The sequence below is a fragment of the Anarhichas minor genome, unplaced genomic scaffold, assembly GCF_050575085.1.
Source record: "Anarhichas minor isolate MPS153535 unplaced genomic scaffold, ASM5057508v1 ptg000136l, whole genome shotgun sequence".
Lineage (NCBI taxonomy): Eukaryota > Metazoa > Chordata > Actinopteri > Perciformes > Anarhichadidae > Anarhichas > Anarhichas minor.
The window spans coordinates 9,525,838-9,538,303 of NW_027466582.1; positions in this window are offsets into that span (position 1 = coordinate 9,525,838).

Below are 12,466 nucleotides of genomic sequence, written 5' to 3' on the forward strand. Positions count from 1 at the left end.
TTATTAAGATGAGCCTACCGAAGAAGAATCCGGCCAAAATGGCAACACTTAACTATAGAAGAAAACAAGAGGGTTACAATCACAGAATATGGCATACTCTATACAGAACATGTAAATCTGCATTGACAAAAAAGAAGAACAGAATACATTACCAAGTTGATCATGATTGTATAGATACTGGGCCTTCAAACCTGGAAGGAAAGTTGTTTGCAATTAGAAATATGAATACAATTGTGCTTTATCAAAATAAGAGGTGGATGAAATAGTATGAATATTCATTGACATTTACAATGTTTAACATTTTTACTCTCTATATTTAACATCTCAATTTTAAATACATTTTCATTTAAACATAAAGTCACAATTTAAAAAGACACTTTATGAAGACATACATTGTTAAATAAGAGTATCTGTGAAATTACAATACAATCTAAAACTTAAGTTCAGAAGAGACACTACGTTACCTTTCTCTGCAGAAACAAGAGTCTTCACCACAGTACCTCTCAGCTGAACAGCTTGGTTTTATAGAACCTCAATGTGGGTTAACAAGCCTCTCCTGTTCCTCCTGTTTCTTCTGTTTCTCCTGTTTCTTCTTTTTCTCCTGTTTCTCCTGTCTCTCCTGTTTCTCCTGTTTCTCCTGTTTCTTCTGTTTCTCCTGTCCTCCGAGGAGCCTGGCAGCATGAGAGAGCGCACGGCAGTTTGCATCGTTTTTGTTGAGACTGAATAAAGTAAATTAATGACAAAACAATGTTTGGATATAAGGTGTGTAACTCCACCATTCTTCTCTGGTCACACCTCTATAGAAACGCAATGTTGTGTTATTGTTGTGTTCATTTTCATATTGATACTATTGTGTACTTTTGTGTTTTGATGCATTTGCCACATTGTTTTTACAAACTGTAACTGCATGGCTCTTCATCCTGTATTGCCTTTTTGCTTATTGGTACATGACAGGTGGGCCCCTTGTCTTGTTGCCAACAGGTATCTTTAAGTTTTGTCCTGGTAACCTTTCAATTACCTCTCAAACATATTATATTAAAATCGTAATGTTCATATTGATATTGTGTATTTGTGTGTTTTGATGCATTGGCCAGGTTGTTTTTAGAAACTTTATTGCCAATAAAGTCTTAAATTTAATTTAATTAAATCAAATCAAATTAAATAAAATTAAGTTAATTTAAATTGAGAGAGAGAAAGATGGATGGATGGATGGATGGATGGATGGATGAATAGATGATAGATGTGCTTTACAGAACGGTGGGTGACAGCTGAAATTGCAAAGCGAATGCCATAATCCAGACAGAAATGTGTCTGTCTCTTGCAGTTAAAGGCAGCTGTCAGGCCATCTCTGCAATTATAAAAGGGTGAGTCAGGTGCAAGCAGCTGATAGGAATAAGGGTTTATAGCACCTGTAACAGCATTACAGTTATTTTTAGTAAGTGTTGTGGTTATATAAAGTGGATCATTTGTAACAGTATGTCTTGAAGACCTGGGTACATCAAACAATGACATGTTCATGTATTTAACATAAGTTTGAAAAGAGCAAACCTTTGCACAGTAGGTCGACAGGTGCGCAGGAGAATACCAAGGGTAGACAAGATAGAACAAACCTCCTGCACACTGTCTTCTTCACTTGCATTCAGAGATATTTAGTGACAACGTGTTGGTTCATCTGATGAAGATCGATGGACCAAAACATCTCTGAATGCGAATGAAGAAGACAGTGTGTTGACAGTTTTTATTTCTCTATTGAGTTTGAAAAAGTGATATATGAAACATATGCATATATCAATGCAATCATATTTAGCACAAATTGAATTCATGCTTTTTCTACAAGAACTTGTATTCTCAGAATAATTTGAGTGCTTCTCACAATGTGAAGTATGTACCCTTTAGAACAATTTAAATTATCTTGGGAACTTTCTCTTGGAAGGGAATTGAAAAGATCAAAGAAAGTAATGAGTGATTCTTAGAAAATTGTGCAGCACTTACACTGTTCTAACCATTTCACAACAGTTTTTTAGGGAAGAGACCATCTAAATCCAAAAACCTCTACCCATGTCATAAATATAGGATGCATTGTGTCAAAATGCTATTTTTCATCTGTTCTGAAGTATTTTCACATCGCAGAGCATATTTCGATTCCTAGTTTCTCTCAGGTGATTCTAATCAAGTCACAGATCCCTACATTGACTTGTGTGCATTTCATTGTTACACACACAACACATTGCTGTCCTATTTCAGTATCCACCCTCTGCAGTGCTTGTGTGAACACTAATTAATTGCCCTTTGAGAAGAATAGCTACCTCCCTCTGTTCAATAGCAGCTGGGGATAGTCTCGTGTCTATTCATACATCAGCATTAAACTTTGTCATCTGAAGGGGCCAGTGTAATATTTTACACTAAATTGTGCTTTGGACTGGATGCCAAAGTACAAATGACAGCATGGTGTGGACTCATTTATCATTCCACCCTCTCTCCAAATGTACACACACACTCCTCTCTCTCTCTCTCTCTACCCCCACATACCCCCAGTCTCTCTCACTCTCTCTCTCTCTCTCTCTCGCTCTCTCTCTCTCTCTCTCTCCCCCCGTCTCCATGGGAATCATTGGTGTCTCCATCCTCCTGTGGTGAAAGAGCTGACTGCTGACTTTCTGTTGACCATCAGTTTGTACAGATGGAGCTCTGTGAAAACACAATTTTTTTAGGAGCAACTCTTTCCACAAGTGTACCGATCTTCATCTTGATGGTGATGACTGGGATAATTGTGGTGAATGTGTTATTTTACACTCACGGTGACTCTGAAATACAAAGTCTCTCCCAGGATGTTATCTATTCACATTTAAACTGTGTCAAGGCAACACTCAAACTGTATTGTCAGAAAGCAGTGAAACTTACACAATCTGTGTTTTAATCAAGAAGACAAACAGGTAAATGTTAGGGTTAGTTTGAAATGATGATCCACAGTTTTCATTTAATTTGTTTGCTATGAAGTAGTAATAGAAAGGTTTGTGGATTAGACAATGAGGCATTGCTTATAAGAAAATAAATAGTTTGTAATGAAGCTAATTTATTTCAACCAAAGTTGAAGGCTGCTAACCAAAATTATACACCAAAGGTTGCTATCAAGTTCCATTGAACTCTGGGCAACTGCAGAGTCGGGTGTCAAAACTCTGTAGGTTCATCCCTAAAAGTGCCATCTTTCACATTCAATTAGTCTGGTGATCCATTTAAAAATATAGAAATATTGATTGTAGATGCTTTAAATGTATAGACTTATTCAGTGCTGTATGCACCACAAACACAATTCCATTCACCTCCTGGACAAATAACACCAAAGCTATCTGCACGGACAAGATAGTTCTGTTTTTTTCTAATATGGGTGAAAGAGCCCTACAAGTATTTTAAATACATGAACTGTACGTAAAATGTAGAGTGTCATATAATGATAGCTACTATGTTATAACTAAGTATTCCGCTTCATCCATTTTATCCATTGTATATAAATATTTTTAATTCTTACCTTCAACTTTACTCCTACAGCCAGTGCTATACCTTGACTAAACAAAAATGTCTAAAACTCAAGCAGGTTCCTATCAGAATTAAACTAAAAGCAGACACAGACATGCACTTCACACTTTGGAATGCACTGAATTCCTCAGCTCCTTCAGCACTAAAGGTAGCAATGACATTTGTAATGTCTTGCATCTGTAATGTTCCTCATGTACTCATGTCTCACAATGCATTGCAAGACTACTACAGTACTGTATGTGACCTTCCAATGCTCCACACTCACCTCTAATGTAACAGGCTGTTTAGGGGTTCATACAATTAACCATATCATGAGTGAACCACTCATGCAATTGGCAACTGTATAAGATAGGGGGATTATCTGTTGAATTGGACCCTTTTGTTTTTCCATTTTGCCTGTAATGGTTGGTGACAGTGTTTTTTTGGGTATTAGCCAGAGTCGTCATGACCTAAAAACAGGGATAAAAATATGTTATAATCAATTAATTTGAAGCCAAAGGTCAGAGTGCCATAATTAATGTTCATATGTGCCTATACTGGTTAGACGTGCCAGTAATGACAGCCATGAACTGAAGTCTATTTTCTCTGTGTACACATTATATCCTTTCAAAGAAGCTTTGTCTTCAGTATCCAGCTGTTCAAAGTAGAATGTGGCCTGAGGATAATTATGTAAAGTAGAGGTAAGGAGATGAAGATGTGGAAAGGCTTTAATTATCACCGGAAATGAAATAAAGGCTAGAGACAGACAAGGCACTTATGAGACACAGGTTTTGATAATGGGCCATTTAAATGCATCGCCCTGTGTCTGGCACATGCACGGGTTGCACAAACAGTTCTTCTACCGATATCTTGTTGATTATTTATTGGTATTGCTTTATTAGTGTGTGCAAGCAAGAAGTTGGCAAGAAACAGGAGAACCATTCAGAGTGTAAGCTGTAACTGACAGGTATGGTATTCTGTGAACCTTTGCACAAAATGTGTTATTGTTAATGCTGCACATGCAAATACGGACTGCAGTAAATATCTAATACATGTTCATGTGGTGGTGTGTTATCTTATTGATGCATGAATTAATTCCCAGAGAATAAATGGCATAAAATATCTTCAATACATGATGTAGGCTACACACACTCACCTGCACTTGTGCATACCCCCACACACACACACACACACACACACACACACACACACACACACACACAAACCTTTTACTGCTTTTAACTGTGCCTCTGTGTGAAGTGTGGCTGTCAGTAGTGCTCTTATACGTCATCATTCGTCTTGCATCCTGACAACCATTCAATCAAACACTGGCCTCCAGGATTATGCCGGAACCCTTCTCCACAGGGACATCTGTTACCATGGTAACAACGGAGGTGTGTGTGTGTTTGTGTGTGTGTGTGTGTGTGTTTGTGTGTGTATTTGTGTGTGTGTGTGTGCGAACCACCAACAAGCCAAAGAATGCAGTGTTGTCTTGTTTTTTTTACCCTGAAAAAACATCAACTTTGTGTTAGTTTATCTGTCTCTCCCTGTTTCTTTCTGTCTGGTTTGTCCCCCTTGTGGGAAATATAAGTGTCTCCTTCTCTCACTTACGATTCTTGGGCTTGTCAGTACTTGTGATGTGCCACAGGTGTGTCAGAATACATGTTTCTGTTGCCGGCCCAGTAGTTTTTCAAAACATAGTTACATACTGTAACTCTTGATTTTATGAGTGTGGGCTCACTATTGGGTTCATCTCTGCACGCACGCGCAGTTGTTAAGATTTTTTTGCGGCTTGTGCCCTGCATGGGTCCCCTCACGCGTCCGCACAGCCGTGCGACCACCATAGTTCTGCTCCCGATTTAAACCAGCATTCCTTTAGCTGCCAGAGGGGCCCACGGGGGGGGGGGGGGGGGAGAGAAAGATAAAAACACAGGTTTTTTTCCAGTATAACAGGTCTGACTGCAGAAGGCGTCTGTTGTGCTGAACTGGATCAAGGCAGAGGTGAACAGATCCACCTTTGCCTTCCCAAACCTGTCCAGCAACATTTTAATGAGTAAGGGGGGGGGGGGATGAAAACACAGGTTTTTTTTCCAGTATAACAGGTCTGACTGCAGAAGGCATCTGTTGTGCTGAACTGAATCAAGGCGGAGGCAACCAAACCACCTCTGGTTTTTATTGTGAGGGGTCAAATGGCGACTACCACATGGCTCGCTGGCATCGTACCTAGCAGACGCACCACTGTCACCACTCTATGGGGCGCAACTTGTAACAACAGAAAGTTTAGAGAAAGTTTGGAGAGCCAGAGAATAGTCGAATGGAAGCTGGTTGCACTGGTTTTTCATTCCCTGGAACCAGAAACACAGGAACTTTCATTGCTTTGAAATAATAGGAATGTGGAAAAAGGAGTCTCTCAGATTGATGCAAGTGAACCAGTTGGGCCAACGCAAACATTCCGACACATGTCTAATTATTAGCATGTGCCTGTTGAACAAATTCAGGTCCAAAGTCGGCCTCTGCCCACCTGTTTTCTTTGGTGTGAGAAAATCGTGGGAAAATAACCCCTTGATGTCCTCTCCAGGAGGGACGTGGGAGATCGCTTCCTTACTCAGAAGCTCTGCCAGACCGGCAAACTGGAGCGTGTAGCTTCTTGAAACTAACCCTAACATATATGTATACATGGGTAGCTGGCTGTGCTCCGTAAGCAGGCACACGCACGTCTGTGTGGTGTCTGTTTAAATAGTTTGCAGCCGGCTTGTAGCATTCTTCCCCGCTGTGTGAATCAAGTGTTGGTTCCCTGCAGCCTAAGGGAAGGCTGCCTCGCAAGGGCTGGTGCTGGCCGTGCTGCTGAAAACGTATGACAGCATCAGCGTTCAACTCTGTGTCCCAACCAAAGGTCAAAGGTTGTGCTGGGATATCACTACTAACTCAGCCTGATGGGTGGGAGGTGGTTGAAAGTCAGTAATGCACATTTTAGACGAGTAGTTGTTACTCATGAAAATGTGAGGAAGTGAATGGGCTGTGCCTGCTGCATTGTGACTTGTGTGTGCAGCGGAAAGCCTCTGTTTTGTGCGAGGAGCGTGTGTGTGTGAGGGGGAAGCTGAAAAAATGCTGAGTTGGAGTATAAGCAGATTGGCTGAGAGAAAACTGCTCTTTAGAGGAAAATGGTTGGTCCTAAGAAGGGCTGTTGGGTTTATTTTGCTCAGCTGGAATGAGACACTAACACTATTGTTTGTGGGGCGGCTGGACGACCGGGTTGGACGAGGTAACAGGTGCAACAGGTGAAACCAGATCTACGAGAACTACGAGATTTTAGCTATCCAATAGTTGAGATATTTCAGCCTGGATCAAAGTGGTAGACCGACTAGCTGATCGACATCGTATATCAAAATAAATGAAATTAAATGAAATTAAAATGACTTGAATATCTTAAATTCTGTATTTAAATTTAAAACCATTTTATGCTTGAACAATAATTATAATTTCAAAGTTGCATTCAGCTCTTTGTGATGGATTGCATGTCTAAAGAATCCTTCCCAGTGCTGTAGTCTGAAGTCATCCAGCAAGTATTACATGAAGCCTACTTATTATTTTCACTTGACATCCTCTTTGCTCTTTAAGTAATTAAAGCGAGCATTTGGGCAACGCCAGTGACAGGAGGTCCGCCAGTGGTCTATTTAGAAGCACACATCTCCATTCTCATCTATAAAAACACTCGTCACCCATGCTTTAACACCAGCTGCGATTAGTATCCTGCTGCAGAATGGCTGTTAAATGAAACCCTTTTGCTGCTGGAGTTTCAAGGGTGCTGAACAGCAAACAAAACAACACTCAGGAGAAGTAAGGTGTGTTTTTTCACTTCAGTGTTATCTCTGCAATTATGATTAATCACCTTGGGAGAAGAGACTTGTAAAAACAAGCCGTGCCTCTCACACAATAAATGTGGAACAACATATGGTCACCGTTCAGATGGATGCTGGTTCATCACATTTAGTGTTTCTTGCGGCTGCAGGGCGTGTATAACTGATCAAATATTAACCATGGAGAGTATTTTTTCATGTGTTTTTATTCATACCCGACAGGCCTCTGTTGTCAAGCAAGTGCTACGACCTGATTCATTACGCCGGAGGATCATGTTTACTCAGCTCCGATCTGTGTTATTTCTCATTCTGAACCGTGTTGCAGCCGACTGCCAATCTGTACTCTGTTGTGCGGGGCTTGCCTGCTGACAAATGGCCCGGAGGAGAGTCCAAGGAGAGTCCTGTCAGAGCCAGTCAGCGCTGTGCTGCTGCATGAATCTTAGGAGATAATGAGGGGGGGGGGAGAATGTTCATAAAATATACCCTTAAAAAGTTAATTACAAAGCACAAACTGCATAGGATCATTCCGTGCAACAGACATTCAATCAATTTTTGTCAACGCAAGACGCTGATGCTCAAGATGTACCTGAAACAGATGAACAAATAAATTGATACATTTCATGGAATGGATGCAGCAGGCAACATACAGCACACTACAAGCCAAAGATAAAGATGCAGAACGTGCAGTGATGATCCCAACCCGCTGGCCTCGGTGGAAGCTATCACTATAGCTAACGGATCTGCCTTGGGGTTAACCGGTGCACATTTGAAAAACCATCCACACCAGCTTGATTTAGAGTTTTATTGACTGATTATTCAGGTCAAAACTGCTGACTGAGTCTGGTTATGATCCAGGGAACGAGAGACAGAGAGCAAAGGTTGAAAAGGAGACTTCATTTTTCGGCACGAGAGGAAAAAAGGCTGTAATAATCTTATAATGTGAATGTGAGCTGTATCCCTCTATGGTTGATTTCAATCGGGGAAGTATTACCAGAAGAGTAAAAGGGTAAGAGGCTGGGATCAGAGGCAGAAGATTCTACTGCCAAGAAGCAGCACAGCTTTAATTTGCTTACACACCATCAATGTTTAGTTTATTATCTTAGAAGATGCTGTGAGACTTGGGAAATTTTAAATGCATGACTTTCACTTGTAATTTAATATTTACACATAACTAATAAATGATCAGAATACTTCTGTCAATATGGCTGAAATGCAACTAAAATGTACATTTTACAAAGTGTGATGCATGTTTGGATTATCTATATTTTTCTATTCTACCGGATAGCAGGGTGGCAAAGTAAACAGCAAAACAGTCCCTCATCATCCAGTTCAGGTTCATGCTGCTGATGTGTCCTCAAGCAAGACGCAGAATCCCTGCGAGGCAGCAGAGCTGGAAAGTCACTCGGAAGTAAATCTGTCCTCTGGGAATCAAGCACGTCTCAGTGAAAGAAAGATTTAACAACATTTGTTTTGAGGACATTTCTGCTTCATCACATAGAGCTCAGTGAAGACACAGGACGTCCTATAGCAAGGACTCACATTTAAATCCACCATGTGCTGAGTACAGTGTTTTCACCTCAATATTGATGCTTCACCTGGTGTTGCTGCTTCACATTATGAGTCATTTCATTGTAAACATCCCGCAGTGGTGCTCCAAATTCCAGATTTGGTACAACAGCCTGAAGTAGTTTGTGTGTTGAAAGCTCTGCCTTTGTGCAGCACTACTGATGCTATTCTGGTGGGGAAAAGCACACACTAGCAGCAATATCAGTCAATGTTTTATAATAGGAACGAGAAGTAATACATCCATAAACCCTCCCTCTCTCCTTTAAACAAATGTGCACGTTACACAGGGACACATGAACACCTACACACACACACACGAGTATCCCTCTTGGCTTGCGTTGCAAATCTATGATAGAAAGATGTCTCACTCCAGGGGTGCAGTATTGCATTGTCAGAGGTGTGTGACAGATATTAATGTCATAGAGGAACATGATGGATGGAATGCCTTTATGAAGTTGCTTTTCTATCTCCGGCTCTGTGTCCCAGAGCCTGGCATGCCGCAGACAGCCCTTTAATGAGCTCTGGAAGCATCCATATCCGCTGACAGCCCTTCCTTAGCGGCCTCTTTACCTAAAAACGGTCTGACGGGCACCGACTCCGAGGGAGATGAGGGAAGTCAGAACACACCGGCGCCTGGTACACGACAACAGGAAACATGTCCTCCTCCTTTAATTATGAATGAGGATGTGATTGTGGAAGTTCAACACGTGCTATGTTGTATTTTAAAAAGTATGCAGAGTAACCAGAATTAGAACACACATCACCTATCATGTGTCATTTTCCATATTAATACCCTGGTCATGCCTCAAATTCCAAAAATAACATATGACAGAGCTCAGTCAGACACAGTCTGTTCATTTATTATACACAAATAAGTATCATGTGTCTATCTGTGGTGCTCATATCACACCCCTTAATATTGATTATGTGTAATATTTTCTATGCATAACCCATTGTTACGGCCTATATAGTTAATTATACTGAGAGAAGATTGGGAAACTGCTGGTTGATAGACAGTGTTTATAATCACTTCTTGATAAGTGTTGTCTGTACTGATTACATGCCCATTAACTAAATGGTTACTGATTAAAAGAAAGATTGTTTGGTAACTGATTGCTACCTGCTGCCTCTAAATATAGGCAACTGCATCTCATAAATACATTCATATGAATACAAACATGTTGATTTATATCAGACGGAGAATCACCTTTCCATGCACATACAAGAACTTTATTTGATTCCTTCTTTTGCATCTCTCTCAATGTACTTGCGCAGAAATATAAATAACAACTAGGGACAAGGACAACAAAGCTACAGTGTGAAGAAATAAATTATAATGGATATACATGGACTGGATTATAGTATGTGCAGTAAGTACATGTAAAGATAACTACATGCTGTATGTACAGCATGGATGATTTACATTGACAGTCGCAGATGATATGTAAATATTGACAGAAATCTGCATTAAAAACTGTACAATTATAATCTATAATATATGGATAGTATAACATCTTGTAATATAACATCATGTAATATAATCTATAATATATGGATAGTATAACATCTTGTAATATAACATCATGTAATAGAATCTATAATTTATGGATATTTTGGTGTTAGAGGGTTATTGGCCGTGCATGAGAAGAAAGAGGAAGATTTAAAAAGTAGTCATGTAGGGTGTGTTATTGTATATGATTAGCAAACACCTCATGCTAATGTATCATCACACTTGATGTAAAGCTGTGTTTTAATTATTTGTAAACTCTAAAGCAATAATTTCAAACTGTTGCCGGTGCCTCTGCAGTACAGTAACACTAAGCTGACACCTAGTGGTGAAAATAGTTACCAGCTGCTGTACAGTACTTCTCTCTTTTTTCTGTCGGTATTTTATTGATCCCAGTAAGGAGGTTTCATCTTGTTTGCAACCCTCCAGGGTGATGTGATGTCAGGATTAAATAAAGAAACACTTCCCTGGTCTGGTCGAAGGACAATCAGCAGCGTTCAATGGACCCTGGTTCTGTGATTGAAGGACAAAGCTCACTAGAACAAATGCTGCCCCCACTGGTGCAACAGGAATCCAGCTCTGGTTACTGCATGTAAATTAACTGTTCCTTTCATTGCTTGACATCTTTCAGCTTTATTATATTTTGAACATAGTATAGTTTGGCATATCAGCACCCAGTTTTACAAAAAATAAATGATGTGACTCAGACTGGATTGCGTGTAAATATTTAAAAGGAACACAAACAGTTGCTGCAAGGCATTTGGCCCTAAACACCAGGCTAGTGGGCAATTTATAATTATACAGCTGCCAGACTTTGTCAGGGATGGAGTAATAAAGGCAGGACTTCCATCGTTGTCACTGGTCCACCAACCTTTATCACGGTGACAGGTATTCAGTGTCTGACTTTAAAACATACAGAAACTCTCTTTTTAGAGAGCAACAAGGTAAAAAAAGGAATCAAAGACACCTGAAAAAGAATCATATATGATTCTGTGAAGCAAGTTTAAGATCACTGAAATAGATGTTGGACAGAGGGATTCACTGTATATCAGAGGATATACTTGGCTGTATGGGGCACCAACATTATTCCGCTATCAGCTCTTTGAAAGTCAATGCATTAGTTTTGGCATTATTTGTTGCTCACTTAGACGTGAATAGACGTGTAGTAAAAGAAACACCTTAGTGTGTATTTTCCACTCGTCTAAAGGATGAAAGAATTGTCCAAACTCTCCTCTCCTCTGTTTTTGCCTGTAGTCTGTCGCCTTAAATCTGTCCCTCAGCCCTCAGTATGCTCAGGCTGCCTAAAATAGCCTGCCAAGGTGCTGGAAACAAAGTTGGTCCACTATATAACACAAGAGGGCGCTATAGTTCTTCGGCTGATCTTCAGGGTCTCCATGCTGTTGAACATAAACAAAGATGTGTTTCAGTGGCTTTTCTGCTTTGTGCTGTAAACGTATAAAGCATCACACCATTTTTCATATTTCCACTAAAATTGAGTCAACACTGCCCCAGCAGTTTGTCTAGCGTTACTATGTAGTCTGAAGGAGAACCAGGCATTAATAATTTTGTGCCCAAACTAAGGAACGCCACCTGCCCGGTGGAGGTCAGTAAGGCGTACAACTCTTTCCTTTCTGCAGGATATTAACACCTGTATATCTGTCCATCAAAGGCCTCACACCTCAACAAGTGAAATCATCCACTTCCTGTGAGCGCCCTCTCACTCACCTTATACGCTTTATTGTTCATCTCTGATGTGTGACAGCGTGCATCCGAGAATGTATCTGTGATGACGCATGATTGGTAGAGCCCTCCTGCTGCTGCCGTCTCCTCCAGGAAGTAGGCATTACTGCCCAGTTCCTGTCTTCCTCGCTGACCCGGCAAATTCAAATTGTGTGTGTGTGTGTGTGTGTGTGTGTGTGTGTCTGTGTGTGCATGTGTAAAGGTCTCCGCCTGACAGGACGATGTGTACGATGTGAAGAGCCTGTCTGGGCAGAATGGAACTTGGGGCAGGAACAGCCAGACCCAG